The sequence below is a fragment of the Mytilus galloprovincialis genome, chromosome 7 (assembly GCF_965363235.1).
Source record: "Mytilus galloprovincialis chromosome 7, xbMytGall1.hap1.1, whole genome shotgun sequence".
Taxonomy (NCBI): domain Eukaryota; kingdom Metazoa; phylum Mollusca; class Bivalvia; order Mytilida; family Mytilidae; genus Mytilus; species Mytilus galloprovincialis.
In genome coordinates, this window is record NC_134844.1 from 11070437 (window position 1) to 11084582 (window position 14146).

Below are 14146 nucleotides of genomic sequence, written 5' to 3' on the forward strand. Positions count from 1 at the left end.
AACAGCTCAATCTGATACAATGTCCACATCTTTTTATACCCCCGCTTTGAAAAAAAGGGGGGTATACTGTTTTACCTCTGTCTGTCCTTCTGTCAGTTCGTCAGTCAGTCAGTCCGTCCGTCCCATGAATATTTTTCGTCACATTTTTCTCAGGAACTACACTACCAGGATTTCTGAAATTTGGTTTCAGGCTTGATATAAGTCAGCTATACCGTGTGATGCGTTTTCAGATTTATCACTCGACAACTTCCTGTTTACCGAACACTTGTATTATTTTATTTAATCTGCTCTTGTTTCAAATAAGAAAATGATAGAATCCAATACTAAAGTCAAGTTAAGTGTACCGAAATAGCAGAAGGAGGTTTTGAAATAATACAAACCATTATCTTTGGTAGACTGCTAGATTTATTCACAACTTTCTTGGACTGTGGCATATTAATTAATTGTTTGACACGTTTTCAAGACTATTTCATTGATAACCTCTTAATTTGGTTTATGCCACTTCTCAGTGGTTACGGGACATAAACTTTCATATGTAGTGTAACAATTGTTTTTCAGATGATGCAACTTGAGTACCGAGTAAGGCTCCACCAAATCAATTGAAATTTGCAATTGTTATTTGTTAGGTGCCACTAACCACAGATCAAATTCTAATTTGAACAATTCACACTTGTCTTTTTGATAAAGGGGAAATACAGTCATAGATGCCAGGATTAAAATTTTGTACAGCAAACATGTATTTCCTCTTCAAAAAGACTCATCAGTTAAGGCAACAGTAGTAAACTGCTGTTTAAAAGTCATAAATCCAATTAAGAAAAAGCAAATCTGTGATGGTAACGCTTAAAAAAGGCCAAAAAAGTTACGAAAATGAGTATCAAGGACACGAAATTCATAAATAATTTGCCAAAAAAACAGCTAAGGCAATCTATCCTTAGGTTAGAAAATTATTAGTTTGAATAGCCTTATTTTTTTGTCTTCTATTGATAGAGATATGGGAAATTTCACCCATGACACAAAATCAGTACATGCACACAATTTTTCCTGTGCTTTACTTATGATGGTACAACAGTCAAAATAATTCAGTAATTTCTTTTTAGATTTTTTCTTGTAAGATTAGGCTGATATATGTATCTTGTATGTAGTTGTGTAATCAGAAGTTCCTAGTTACATACCAGTTTAAGTGCAAACGACTGTTTTGAAAAACTATTAACATAATATTGGATATATTTTGGAGGTATCTCCAATTTTTAATTAGAGCCCAACATATAGAATACAGGAGCAGTATTGCTTTAATTTGTCTGTCTGTTTGTTCAACATGATTTGGACCAATGTTCACTAGAACAGACCAATGTTCACTAGAACAATATACAACCAAGTCAACCTGATACACGTAATGGGACTACCTCTTGCAAGTTCAAGTTGTCTCTCCTTGATTGATACCAGGGCATCTACTTTTTAAGTTAAACTTTGGTTAACACAAACTTTTTTTCCTGTCGATCCGAGTTTGAGGGTTAAGCAATATCTGATGCTAATCAAATTTTAGTTTGATAATAAAAGCAACAGTAGTATACCGGTGTTCAAAAGTCTTAAATCGCTAGAGAGAAAACAAATTCGGGTTGCAAATCAAAAACCGAGGGAAACACATAAACTATAAGAGGAACACAAAAGAACAACTGGAACACCGAAGTGCAACAAGACAAAACGCCAGCACACATATAAACGAACTATTTGATAACAACTGCCATACTCCTGACTTGGTACAGGACATTTTAAGAAAAAAAATGATTGGTTGAATCTGGTTAAGTGGCATGCCAAACCTCCAGCTTTATGACCATGTTAAAGCATATCGCTAAACACGACATAACAGAAAAAGCACAACTACATGCAAGAATATTCATAACAGAGAAACGCAAATTCAAATACTATAATAGTTGACACAACAAGGAAACAGCAAAACAATATTACACCAAACACCACAAGATATCAAAAACAGTGACGATCTTACGTAACTAACATGCAATCTTAAAATTTATACAATTATTTTCACAATATTCGTCCAAACAATTTACATGACAATGATGGTATGGAAAGGCAATTTTATAATTATTTGGACTACAAACGATAAGACAAAAGCTTATCCAACTGAAACCATAACAGAAACAGAAGCAATAAATCCATGAATGTTGTACAAAACACCAAGACATGCCCTACAGCTGAATGCAAATTCACATTCAGTATAACAGTCATATATCCGTATATGCGCTCATATACTGATGATTGAAAGAGGAGACATCTAAATATTCCCAGAAATGAGAGATACTGCTCTGTATGTTATTTTCTGGTAATTTGAAAATGAAAAACATTTTCTTTTACATTGTAAGAAAGAAAAATAACTATAGGGGCCTTATTTTTCCAAAAAGTTTCAAAATATAATTGATGATCCTACAAAATTTCAAAAAAATTAAAACAATATAATCTTTTTATTAAATAATTATTTATACACAATCCTAAAATTAACTTCCTCTTTCATCTCAGACAGTCTGAACCTGTGTAAAGCAGAACAAACTTTATAAAATTGTCAATGTGTCTTTAATTCATAATCATTGTTTATAATACTACATATTAATATAGTCATTATTTACAATACTTATTATGTATGATCAACTATGTAATTAATATACCATGAGCCTTAACTATTTATTGTTGATGAGTTTGTGCTAATAAAATATTTGTATAATTTGTATGCGGGAATATGACAATGATGGAATTGAAAGGCAATTTTATAATTATGTAGACAACAAGCGATACGACATAACACATTATTCAACCAAAACCATAACAAAAACATCAAAAATAAATACATGAATTTTGGATGTGCAAAACACAGAGACACGTCATATAGCAATGTAAATTCTCTCTCGGTATAACAGTCCTATTCCAGATACACACCGGTACGACATAGATGCTCAACCACAATCTATAAGATGTGATAAAAATGTCATTAGTTAGTTTAGTCACAGACACATGGTATAGATTAACCAATTCGTGATGGTGTCGATTTTTATTCTTTCCAGCTTCCTCCTCATAATGAGCACACTCCAATTTATGAAGTCAGTATAGTCATAGATTATTGTGTGAAGTCCACCGGGATGTATGAGATGCAAGTACTGACTGAAGTATATGTTATTCGGTGATAGGACATCATCAATATATATAAAAGTGAAATTAAAAAACTTTGCAAGGTGCTTTTTCTTTTTGTATTTTAGAAGGTTCTGAATGAATTCTGCTTGATACATTTGTTATACGAGTACAAACACTTGCTGTTTCAGTGCCGCCTCACAGTGAGGCAAACTGACCAGCTTACGTCATTACTTGACGCGTATTTTGTTCATATCGTGGAGAAATAAAAAAAAAATCTGATCAAAAAGCTATGAAACTAACTTTCTTACACATGTTGCGTCGCGATAACAGCTTGTAAAAAAGCAGCTACAAGTAATTGGTAAAAATTCACCATCATAGTTGGTAAATAGAATAATTGGTTATTTAACAGTTCATTACACATATTGCACTGCTTATGTTCCCCTTCTGCACGAACAAATCGTTTGTATGTGTATGGTTATGTGTCATCTGTTTGTATAGTTCAGGCTAGGAAAAGCTGACAACCAGGTGGAATTATAAGGGGTCAAAGTTTCAAAGAATAAAAGTACCAACGCAATTAAGGGGAACCTGTTTTGTTTTTTTAAAAGACATGAACTTCTTCTATTCAAAAATTGTTCTGCCTTTCATTACTTGTATTTGTGCGGCATTCCCTTTCATCAGACTTTGAAGATTTTTTTATGTCATGGAGGTCAAAGCGTCTTCTGCTATGTGCGCTTAAGTAAAGCTTTGGGACATATTTTTACGACAGTCAGCTGCAAGGTCACCGGATGTTATATTTTTTCTTAGCATCAATACATTGAACCAATGGAAGATATACAAAGTGCAGAAGATACTTTAGATTATAACGCACGTCTGAATACAAGTTCTTGATTTTTGTAACCTGAGATTATTTCCCCCTGATTTAAATTTTAATCCCGGTAAGGTTTCTTTTTGAAGCAATATTTTCAAACGTATTTAATTTTGACTATGATAGTTGTCTTTTATTAAGAGTACTAGTTATAGAATGTTTAGACATGTTAAAGACTTCCTCGACTGCATGAGCATGCATTACGGATAAGATACTGATAAGACATGAACGATGGGATTCGACATCAAAGAGATCAGTCATCATTTGATTCAAATGACTCACAATGGCAATAACATGTTCTTCGCCTCTTGTCATTTCTGTTGGTCTTGTTTCCCCATGTTAATTTGCATCATTTGAAGTAATACTATTTCTTAGAATAGCACCACTAAGGAATGCTAGGAAATGTCTAGTAAGTGTCATTCGAAGTAGTGCAGACTTATATGGATTTCATACGTACAATGCCATCTGCTCTCTTTGAATCATTAAATAAATATGTTGCCATGTCGGTCAACACATACTGTTAAAATGTCTATATAAAAGCAAAATCGCACGCCTGTAAATGCTGACCGATTGTATCTGAAAGTTAAAGCCTATGAAGTACAAAATAATAATGTGACATTTGGGATGCCGATCTATAATGACGTGACTAATTACCCACTCGTTCTGCCTTAACATTTGACAGCAAAATGTCTACAGCTTCAGGAAACATGTATCAGAATTTGAATGTCGTTTTTGCACAACATTCAATTTGCTTATATGTTTCTTTAAGAGGAAGATTATATACTTTAATTAACTCCATCAAATATGTTTAATTATTGGTAACGCCACAGTGGAACTCTAACATAGCATTCAAAGTCTGGGATAATGACAGAAGTTATGTAAGAATGCTAACCTAAAATTTGTAAATTTTAAATTTTCTTTAAAGTAAATTATCTTACTTTCAGCCTATTTTACGAAAATTGCACCATACTATTTTTTGAAGACAAGTCAAAATGCCAAGTTAAGTCTTAACTACCAATATTATAATATATAGTCATATAATCTGAATCACAATCGGTAACTGTACTATTAGGTTTGATTTTTCAGTTTTACTATGACTCCACTACATTGAGGTTGTACAACAAAATGAAAAGATATTATATGGACCTCTTCAGCAACATTCCGTAATTTTAAGTGTAGTTTAGCAGTACTGTTTAATTGTATCCGGCCCATTAACAAAAATAATGGAGATGTTTCAGCTGCATAGCGGTTTACCAATATCTATTTTAAATGTTACGTTTGCGTTGCAACAGGGACAAGTTGGAAGACAGATAGATGCCTATACGCTGGTAGAACATAGCTGTAACTATTTATATAAAGCTCTATATATCAGACGTTACAAAAAGCAAGAAAATACCTGATGAAATATATTTGAATTGTTACTCTTCTGTAATTTCTTTTTGCCACGTTTATTCAGTTCCATTTACAGTCTATCAGTATGTGAACCTTATGATGAAACTTTGAAAATATATTTAAAAAAGCAATTCAGATCCTTTGTGAGCCCGTGGTTCCTATTTTATCTATGTCTGTTTTGGTGCTGATATCATGGTCTAAGTTGACCTTGATAGGGGATATGATATGAAAAAATAGATGTTTTAATGCGCAGTTGCTATATCATTTATACATGTATCAGGACTGTGTTTCATGTAACAGATAATTTTATTTATTTATTTTATCTTAATGTTTACATTGGCAACAAAACATACATTGTTCTTAGGTAGTGTACATATATATATGTTTAGGGACATATATATATATGTTAAGGGACATCAAGGTTGACACATTTATCGAAATATATATAATGTTAACCATATCACTAATATACATCTTAATTCAAGACCCAAACACATTTTTTTTTCTTAAAATGTCCTGTACTAAGTCAGAAATATGGCGATTGATTTACTATAGTTCGTTTCTGTGTGTGTTACATTTAAGTGTTGTGTTTATGCTGTGTCGTAGTTCTCCTCTTATATTAGATGTGTTTCCCTCAGTTTTAGTTTGTAACCCGGATTTGTTTTTTTCTCAATCGATTTATGAATTTTGAACAGCGATATACTACTGTTGCCTTTATTTGTAGTCTGATATCCCCCCATCCCCTTTCCCATGTACTCTTAGGATATATTTTGCACAAAAAGTATGAGATGGATTGGTAACGTGCATAACATGTACATCACTGAGGATTATATTTGTAGGTAGCAAATCAAATAGTGATTCCTTTGCAAGTATTGTTATGTCAAAGATACCCGTGCACGTCCATTTAGTATGGAGATGAAAGCATATGCAACCAAGCCTGCTGAACATTGGATAATATAAAAGATTACTCGTATGAATATGTGAGCTCTTTACACACAGAAAACACAACGAAGAGGTAACACCTCCCGAAACTTAAGCTGATTTTTATCAGCTATAGTTACAGAAGGCAATAAGACCAACTTGGGGAGGAAGTAAAGAATCAGATCTACTTTAATATTGATAGGTTGATTTATTTGGCACTTTATTAATTATTATAATGCTTAGTATTTCCTAATCATTAGATAAATGGACAAGGTATAATATACAGTTGTCGCTACAAATAGGCAGACATACATATAATATTTAAATATACGAAAAAGTTTCTTTTAAAGCGGTGCACAGAATTATTTATTAAAAATTGAATACACAAAATAGATATCTCTGTTTAGAGATATTCAAATTAAGACTGTGATAGTTTTATAAATAGATATGCCGATATCTTTGTTTACAGTAGTAAAGGACATTTCAAATAGACTTTAGTCTTATTAATTGAGATAACAGTAGTTAAATAATATTGTGTCAAAATAAAGTTTTATTTTTCTGGTGTGAAGTGAAATGGCTTCGTCATCAAGTCTGACTGCACAAATTCACATCTGTGGGTTTTGTAAAGTTGAAAAAATACCTGAATGGACATGTTCTGATTGCGACCAACCGATATGCTATGAATGTAAAAGATATCATTTATGGGATTTGAAAAAGAGATATCATAACATTGGGAGGGCTATTTCACCGGATAGTAGTCCGAAAACAAAAACAAATCTGAAAGACATCAGGTGTGCAGGTCATGTAGATCGCATTTGTACTAATTATTGTCTTGAATGCAAAACACTTGTTTGTCCGGAATGTTTGTCTGTTAGTTCTTGTCATTTGGCACATCGGAATAAAACTATAGATAAAATACATGAGGAATCCCTGGAAGAGCTTGTGATATTAGAGAATCACATAAAACAAAACATGCTGCCCTGTGTCAAAGGAAAACTTGATTCGTTAGATACATGGAACGATCTACATAAAATGAAGTTTCAAGAAGAAACGAAGAAAATTGAAGAACATACAAATGAGTTGAGGCAGCTAGTAACAAAGTTTGAGGGTATATTGATCGAAGAGTTGAGAGAAAATTTTGATGGTAATTCTGATGCTATGTCCAGAGAACAGGATAAATTAGAACAGCTTCAAAAGAAATTGAATGTTAAAATTGAACTGATAAAACAATCAAAGGTCAAAGACAATATACTACAAATCCAAAAGGATGTTCTGGATTTGTCTCCCAATCCTGAAGACTATGACAAACCTTTATTGATACCAAAGGAAACAAAACAATTCTCAAAAAGTCAAAAGATTGACTTTGGACATCTACATACAGTTCCTTTGAATGGAAAACCAGACACTGAAATTAAAGCTTCAAAATCGTATGATTTTGAGAAAAACCTTTTTGTTAACCACAGTTCGCTGGCCATATGTAAGGATGGTACAATTTTAGCTTCAGATGAAAATTGTTGTTATGAACTGAAACCAGATAAAAGCCCAAGATTAATAGGCGGGATGAAAAAAGTTATTGACATGCTTTTTTTAGAATCAAAGAAGCTTGTATTTGCTGTTGAAAAAAATCGTGCCATCCAGGTCAAAAACGAACATGATGAAATCCAAACTTTTTACACATTACCAGATTCAAAAAACTTTGTTCTAGCCCTCTGTGTGAGTAGAGAAGGACATATTATGATTCTTTATTTAGAATCTACCCCAACATTCATGATGAACAGTGAATTTTCAAAGATGCATATCAAATTTTTATCGCAAGATGGAGTTTTAGTGAAAACTATAAAATGTGAAGAGAAAGTTTTATTGAAAAAAGAGTCTTTAATGTCTGGTTTTCTGTACAAATTCAAAATAACAGAGAATATTAATGGAAATATTTGTGTGCCTAGTTTTTTCCAAGATGAAGTTAAAGTTTTTAGCCAGGATGGGAAGTTAATTCGGAAGGAAAATATAGGGCACCCGATGGATGTAGAGTCCACATCATTAGGAAGTATCATTGTATTAAGCTTAACTGGCCAGGTTGTTATTCTGAATTCTAATGGAAAGTTTGTGAAAAACTTCGCTCTGAAAGATACTCTACATTGTCCACCTATGAACTTTTACAGTTTTTGTCTAAAAAACCAAGATCTTGTCTTTGTTAGTGAGGGTAAAATGCATATTGTTCAGTTTTACAATGAACATTGATACTGATCAGTAGAAGTAATATATTTTAGGTGACGATAGTACACAAATATTTTCAGTTTATCATGAATGAATTTTCCTTGAATATTGCTAAAATGAATATTGTAGACAATGCATTCTGATATACAAACACATTTGATTTGATCGAATTTAAAAAAATAATTAAAACAAAGGATGGTTCGTATCTTGTTATTGTCTTTTTTTCTATTTTATAATTTCATATGATATCATGTACTGAAGTTATGAATAAAAGAATATTGTGATTATGTGTAAATGAAATAGCAACTTAACGACTGTCTTCAACTTCCACTTCAACCACTGAAGATGTTTCTAAATTGAGTTTGGGACATGTCAATGGACCTGTGACAGGGTTAAAATTTGTTCAATGCGCCATTAACAGCAATTGTCATTTGCCTCTTTTTGCTTCTCAGTTGACTTAGAATTATCAACTTTTACAAAAATCTTCTCAGAAACCACATACAAATTCAAATAAAATTGAGAATGGAAATGGAGAATGTGTCAAAGAGACAACAATCCGACCATAGAACAGACAACAGCAGAGGGTCAGCAACAGGTCTTCATGGCAGCGAGAAATTCCCGCACCCGGAGGCGTCCTTCATCTGGCCCCTAAACAAATATATATATACTAGTTCAGTGATAATGAATACCATACTTGGTTATAATCATCCTGAGGGGTTGGGGTTACAGTATAAACATAAGGTATCACTGCTAATGGGACTACTATAACTCGAATATAAACTAATATTTCTGTTGATCTAGCATCTCTGCCATTAATAAAAACATACCATAATAGTCATATCTTGTTAATAAATATGAAAAGAAACTATCACCATTTCTCTTCTTTCCAGTTTTACCAATCGATCAGAATCAGACGATTTATTTTTAGAGTTATTGGCCTTATGTGGCTTTTTGATTTGTTGTTGCCTGTTATGTTTAAAGTATAATTAATTACCCAAGTTAAACGACAATCAGCAAAGCGGATAATCAACGCAAAATCAACAAATATAAAAAAAAAAATATATATATATATATACAAATATGCCACAGCCACTATAACGGAATCCGCCAAGTGGTTCATTATGAGTTATTTTATACAGAAAATAAAAAATGAAAAAAATACGTTAAATTTCATGCTTCCGAAGCAGTTTTCTGAATTTTCCTTCACCAGGAACGATCAAAGTCGAATATTTGAAAACAAAAGTTGATCTTTCATCTTGATTAATGTAATAGTCTATACAGTACATGAGTTGCGCAGTAGAGTTTCAATACATATTTAGACTATAAATATATGTTTTGTCTTAAGCACGATCATACGAGAAACTTTATATTGGTCAGTTGTATTAAAGATAAGATTGAAATAATAAGTTGTTTTATAGATGAGTTGGTAGTAACAAGTTGTATGCACGAACGTTAATCGGAAATTATAATTGTGAACCCTCTTAATTGAATATGAAACCATTATAATCTTTCTATACTCCAAATACAGTTGATTTCGAAGATTTCAACTTCCTCAGGCTAAGTTGGCCATAGATGGTTTTTGGCTATTTCTTTAGGTTCTTTTTGTCATATTTTCATCCACATTATACCTTCAACATTTATTTGCCTTATGTCATAATCGGTCACACATTTGATATTTAGTCTTAGGGTGACTTCCACTAGTTAGCAAAACATATACTCACACGTACTGTCATCTGTTTCCTTCATTTCTTGTAAGATGCTTTTAACACAAGTCAGATGTTGCTGAGGTAGTACAGTTTATAAAAAGTGTTAAACACATATGAATAAAGGTTGTTTTAGTTAGAACAAATCAAGTTGCTCAGGAGATAATCAGGCTTATATTAGTTTTGGGCAAATAGTAAATGATATTATTTTATGAAGCTATCAAAAAAGTATGGATTAAATTCATTGAATTTTCGATTTTTATAAACATAAGCATATACGGACTAGATAAAAGTTATTGAATTAGACAGACCAATGTAGACTCTAATATTTTCATTAAAATTTACACCCTCTGATATATAAACAGATGATGAATTTGGGTTTAATACAATTGAGATGGATTTACTATAAGTTTATTATTGATATTTTCTCCAACCAAATGTTACCTAAAGTCACAGAATTTGAGTTGCGTAACTTTTATCGTTCTTGATATGTGCGTCTTTATATTGTTATATGCCAGAAGTACGGGCGCCGAACGGATATCTTGTGGTTTTGTACTCGAAATTCAATTTTGTACGGACAAAAGTGAGTTTTACAAAATAATTTTGTCATACAAAATTATCTTTCAGTGGACAAAAGTTACTTTTGTCATGACAAAATTCATTTTTGTATCACAGACTTGACTTTTGTTAACTAATTTGAAAATTGGGCGACAAAATTCAATGGTGTATGCAAATTAGTTTAGTTTGGATTCTGTGAACTAATTTGCATACAAAATCGACTTTTGTGACACAAAATTGACTTTTGTGAGACAAAATTGACTTTTGTGAGACAAAATTGACTCTTGTGAGACAAAATTGACTTTTGTGAGACAAAATTGACTTTTATGAGACAAAATTGACTTTTGTGAGACAAAATTGACTTTTATGAGACAAAATTGACTTTTGTCATGACAAAATTGAAGTTCTCATAAAACAAGTCTGTATCACATAGTTTTGTAAGACAAAAATGATTTTCTTATGACAGAATTAAATTTTGTGCAAAACCACAAGAGTTCCATTCGGCGCCCCGTAAGAGGGAGCTTTATCAGTGTGGACATATTTCTAATTATTTAAATTTCTATCAATATTTTGGACATGAAGGACATGCACTTGGTAATATATTTTGTCAGGTATTGTTATGTATTTTTATGTAGTTTGTGTTTCAGTTTTGTTATATTATTATATTGAATTCTCAGTAGTTTTACTATATAAAAAAGAAGATGTGGTATGATTGCCAAGGAGACAACTCTCCACAAGCGATCAAAATGACACAGAAATTAACAACTATAGGTCACCGTACGTCCTTCAACAAAGTCAGTAGTTTTCCAGGTTGATATTTTATATTGCTTCAATATTTAGTTTATTAGGTGAAAATCAGTGTTCATATCTTTACATACCTTTTTATATATTTTCAAATCAATATTACGGTATGTGTGTTGTCTTTGTTTTGCGGGTATCATAATACGAATCATTAACGGCGATCATGAATTAACTTGTATATCAATACCACATGAGCTGCTGTAAGGGGTCAATGTGTCAGTGTGAGGTATTTCCAACATGTTTTGTCTGTCATTTGTGAGTTTATTTCGAAAGATCTGCATTATGTTTGTTAAATTTGGCTGCATGACCCTACGGTCATTCTTGTTTAGGATTGTGTTGCTGCTGACTGAAATAACATTTAACACACAGTTGATAGTTATCAAAGGTACCAGGATAATAATCTAATACGCCAGATGCGCGTTTCGTCTACATTAGACTCATCAGTGACGCTCAGATCAAAATAGTTAAAAAGCCAAACAAGTACAAAGTTAAAAAGCATTGAGAACCCAAAATTCCAAAAAATTGTGTCAAATACGGCTTAGGTAATCTCTTTCTGGGAAGGAATAATCCCTAGTTTTCCGAAAAATTCAAAGTTTTGTAACAGGAAATTTACAAAAATAACCATATTATTGATATTCATGTCAACACCGAAGTAGTGCTGACTACTGGACTGGTGATACCCATATTTATATTTCCTCTTAAAATACAGATGCTTTTAGGGTAATTCAAAGATGAAAAGCACATGATCGGGAAAGATAATTTATGGTTCCGTAATAAAACTAATGTAACATATCAGGAATACCACTACATATAACAAGAGATACAATAGTTATCAAATGTATCAGGCTTATACTTTAATACGCCAGAAGCGCGTTTCGGCTACAGAAGACTCGTCATCCCAGTATTATACACTGTCAACATCTTCCATCATCAGATCTTATTACAAATAAGAAAAAAAAATCCTGGGAATAATGAAATCATATATTTAAGTCCAGTTCAATGTACCATAATAGCTGAAGGAAGTTTTGAAACATTGCAAACCACTATCTTTGATAGACTAATGTAATAACTTTCTTGGACTGTGACACATTTTTGTAGTGATTGGCATTTTTAAGGACGCTTGCATTGTTATCCTCTTCATTTCTTTCATGATTCAACAACTTGAATACTGGATAAGGCTCCACCAAATCGATTAAAATTTAGAATGTTGTTTGGAACTGCTAACCTCGAATAAAGTTCAAATTTGAGCAATTTACCAAAACGGGAAATAATCTTAAATTCATAGATACCAGGATTAAACCTACTCAGAAATTCGTTTCTTCTTCAAAAGACTAAGTGACGTTTATATAAAAAAATATCTTTAAATAAAAAAGACCAAAATAACTATGAAGTTGAAAAGCATTGAGGAACCAAAATTCAGAAATGTTCTATCAAATACGGCTAAGGCTATTTATTCCTGGGATAGAAAAGGCATAATTGTTGGTCGTCTCCTGTTAAAAAAATACAAAGGTTGTGTAGTATCCATCCATGACACAGATCATCATGCCCGTCACAGAGTTTTAATTTGACCTCGATCTCATTTCATGGATTAGTGAACAAGGTTAAGTTTTCTTGGTCAAGTCCATATATAAGATTTTATCGTCCTTCCCTACGCCTATATCACCCTGCTTTGTTGCTCCGTAATTTTCGTATCAAGACTTCAAAACGAGACCAGGCATTATCAGCGACGTCACAATGTGAGAGGAGAAGTTATTACATTGGTTGCAATGAATTACATTGATTTCCCAGTTAAATAAAAACCGATAATTTCACATGTGAAATAAACGTGGTTATTTCACTCTCTGTCGTCATACAACAATAGGCGTTGTCAAGACGTCGATAACGGCGGATCAAAACAAATTGTGAATGCGTAGAAAAAAATATAGTTCCTTACATGTTTTATATTAATTTCTTTAAAAAAGCCATTTGCCAATGTAATAAAAAGAATAACTAATTAAAGAATTCAAATATCGAAAAATATTCAACTCGTGACCGAACAACACTGATAATTAACTCATGCGCTACGCGCATTCGTGAATTAATGTGTTGTTCGGTCACTCGTTGAATATTTTTCTCTATTTGAATTCTTCCATTAGTTATTCTATAATTATCAGCGACGTCACAATGCGAGAGGAGACGTTATCAAGCTTGCTTTTGTCAAGCGTAAAATTGTCTTAGGGAGAAAGAAACGACCAGTAATAGAACGATAAAAAGATAATCGGGTTTTCTTCGTATAGATATCGTACAATATCAGTCGCTCGAAACAATGTGAAACTCTTTAGCTCGTTCGCTACACTCACTCGTCAAAAAGGTTCACATTGTGGCTCGCGGCTGATATTTTATGATATCAATGTGTAGAAAACCCGATAATCTATACATTACTGTCAGATACTATAAACAATAGGTATTTTATATTTGGTGTATGGATAAACTCATTATAGATACCAGGATTGAAAATTTATGACTGCGCCAGACTCGCGTTTCGTCTGCAATAGAATCATCAGTGATGCTC